The sequence below is a fragment of the Lepeophtheirus salmonis genome, chromosome 9 (genome assembly GCF_016086655.4).
Source record: "Lepeophtheirus salmonis chromosome 9, UVic_Lsal_1.4, whole genome shotgun sequence".
NCBI classification, from domain to species: domain Eukaryota; kingdom Metazoa; phylum Arthropoda; class Copepoda; order Siphonostomatoida; family Caligidae; genus Lepeophtheirus; species Lepeophtheirus salmonis.
In genome coordinates this window covers 29,348,700-29,352,404 of record NC_052139.2, presented here as the reverse complement: position 1 = coordinate 29,352,404, position 3,705 = coordinate 29,348,700, and positions in this window count along the sequence as shown.

Genomic DNA, 3,705 nt, shown 5'->3' with positions numbered 1-3,705 from the left:
CATATTTTAGTATTTTATTTCATTCTTCAAATAATATTTAACAAATTTTTTCATTGTATTTTACATTTATATTGCCTCTTACTTTGCATTTTATTTTGTTAAAATTTAAATATGGCAATTATTAGTGTTAAGACTCGGTCCAAGGTTAATTTTTTTTCTGGTACGATTTTAAGTTATTTTTTCTAGACCGATATGGACCAATGTTTCAGTCCAGACCACGATCCCGAAATTTAATTTAATCATTTTCAAATTGTGGACAGATTATTTTGGTCTCAATCTGTGGACCGATTTTCTCCTCTACTCCTCTTATTTTTGTTTCGGTCGATTTTATCGGTCTCAATATTCATTTTTTTTTTTTTTGCCTCAATCTATGGACCGATTTTCTCCTCTAATCGTCTCATTTATTTGGTGTACAAATATGATTTGTACAACACATTGAACTTGATAGAATATTATTGTAGGGAGATGATCAACATATTGAAACACATTTGACGTCATGAACAGTTCATTTATAGAATCAATCTAGACTGAGTTATATGTTAGACCCAGCCAGACCGATTTTTTCTCTGGGCCTATAAAAAATATATGTGGGTCTATGAATTTCAAACTAAAACACAACACTAATATACATTATAGTACATAGTTTGAATATTGAAATTCCCGTCCAATATATACATTTATTACCGATTAATATTCCTAATTTTGTAGTCTAAGTTAGGAAGTCGCAAATAGAACAAAGTTTCATGTCCAATTCACTCAATTTGAATTAGTATCTTTTTTTAAAATAGACTTAAATATCATGTCCTATTTAGCCACTTTGCTCGCAAGAGAATGCAAATATTATTTCTATATTAAGTGTTCCAATCCTTGCTCTCAAAATTTAAGTATGTAACGTATGTGTATATAAATTTATTGGAGATGATTAAACATTAATTCTAAATAACAATAATAAGAGTATGAATAAAATTAGACGTCGAAGAAAAGACTTTCTTTATTTATATAGAAGATAACTCCCCAAATAATCCACGAAACTACTCAATAATTATATTTTCTCTCCACAAGAATAATAACAACAGCTTAAAAAAATAAAATCATTGTTCAGATTGCTAACCAGGGGTGTTGCCAGCATTTATCATTTGGGGGCTTAGACCCAAATGATAAACAACACCATAATATAATTATATACTACAAATAGTTATATATATATTAATAGAGGATGCCCGCATTGCAGGACACAATAGGAGAGAACAGAAACAAAGAATGAAGTTAGAAGAAAAGAGACGGAAGATTGTTTTTTTGGGTAGTAACGGGCAAATTAGAACTCTGCCTCAGTGCCCTGTGGACCCTTCCCAATTGACAGTATCGGTTGTCGTTGAGTCAATCTTAATGGAGTATCGGGCAAAGTAGAACTGTGATATCATACTCCAAAAAAATGCGCGAAAACAATACGGGCAATAGGGAAAAGTCCATAGGGCATGGGGTACAGAGGAAGAAGAGACAATGGAAGAAACGGAGAGACGGATAAGAAGGTTTTATTTCGGTCAAAAAAAGACTCTTAATGACCTTTGAGGCCCAAAAATATCATGAGAACATTCCTGATTATCTTATATCTCTACTTAATAAATTTTAGACTGATTTGTTCGACTATTTTTGATTCCGTGAGTGAAAAAACAGACTTATAAATACATAAGATATCATTAAAAACAAAAGAAGGCAGGTATGCAAACAACTATGAAAACCGGCACAATTTAATATATGTATTCTGCTTCTGTTTTCCTTTGTAACATGAGGGGTAGAGCTACATCTACACACGCTCGTTTCTGCCCATAATTTAAAGTCACAGCCATAATTCTATATGCATCCCTTTTTTATTTTGTATTTTAATATGACACTCTGAGCTATAACTACACTTGTTTTTTGTTAAAAATTTGTCTTCCTCAGACAAACAAACAAAAAAGCACACCTTGATTTATTAATTTAGATTGTATGTCAGTGAATATTTAATTTACTAATACCTTTGAATTTCACTTAATTTCTTTCCTTATACAGGTATCGAAAGCAGTGCCTTGTATACGTGACACGTAAATCCAGGACATTAGGGGCTATTGACGAATCATATATTTACTTGTTATAACATAAACTTTGGATAGAATCTCCGTAATATTTTGAAATGTCCATATTTGACAATTTTATTCGAAGGTAGTCTGCTGTAGTTTAAAATAAGTTCCTACACCGTTGAACCTAGGAGGCTAAAATTTTGAATGGGCCCCTCTTTTAAGCTGATTAAGGCATAAAAGGGGGGCTAATGCTATGCCCAAAACATAAAAACCATTTTTTGTAGATCATGGAGTCTAGATTGACGTTTCTAACAACAACTACACGAATACCTACGTTTTTTTAATTTATTCAAAATCATAAAAGTTATGGGCAAAAAAAGAAAATTGGTAAAAAATTGCAATTTTGTTTATTTCGGGTGCAAAAAAATGAACTTCCTATGGAATATGGGTTTAGTAAATAAAAATAAAGTTTGTAGAAATTTGTCTCGAGATTGGTTTGCATATAAATTTGATTAAAAAAAATTGATGTTTAACTGAAATATCTTTCATTTTCTGATTTTAACTTTTTATTTTTCATTTTTTCTCTCTTTTTCCCCCATTTTTTCATCAAACATCATCAATATTTTAAAGAAAAAATGCCACAAGACGATGATTTTTGCATTAATAAATTCTTATGCAACAAGTTATAAGAAGTATTTTTAATTTCTGGTTCATCTTATTACTTAATTTTTGTAATATTTGAAAAAATAACCAGTTATTCTAATAGAGTTATTTTTTCGGCAACAATATTCTTTATAACTTTTTTATTTTTACTAGTAAGAAAACAATATTGGTAGGTTTGTGTTTCTTATAGAATTTCAATAAATGCTGCTAATTATTTTTTTGTATAATTAGTGCAAAAAAAAGTTTTTTGCAATTTACTTTGCCAATTTCGATTTGTGAATTTTTTGAAATATATAAAAAATTTAATCTTACTATTGTCCTCAGCCTCTCCTACGTCACTCAAGATAGACAATAAAAAAATGTAAAAAAAAAAATCAAACATTCAATAATTAGTGAAGGTTGAACGATTGAAATTTATTCATATTTCGATTAATGACATTTGAATGTGATCGACCAATTTCCATTTGTGCACTCCAAGCCATTGGGTGTCTCTAAGACCAGCGTCTAGACTGTCAGAAAGTCAGAAACGTCGGTCAAAAAGGCCAAACTCGATCCACTGGAGTTAAAGAAAACAGCCCAGGCCAGTTCCGTCAAACCCATGAGGATCCATGCAAAAGATCTTGGAGTTTATCACCAGACTGTCCAGAGAGCTATCAAAAAGGTGGATGGAAAGAGCCTTGTGAGAGTAGAGAGGCCACTTATGACATAAGCAATGAAATAAATGCATTTCCTCAGTCGCAAGACTTTTTTGAATGAGTTTTAAATAAGTCTTTCGAGTTATTTGGACTCTTTTTTGAAACGTTACTTATCCCTACACTTTGATTACATTTGCAGTGGGTGACAGGGCTTACACGATCTCCTCCTTGCCATAATTACCACTAAGGGCAGCTACATCAGTGATTAAGTGAGCTCAGACACACATCTATAATTATAGCATGAATTTTGTTGAAATTGTATCGTTACTTAATATATTATATCTTGTTAA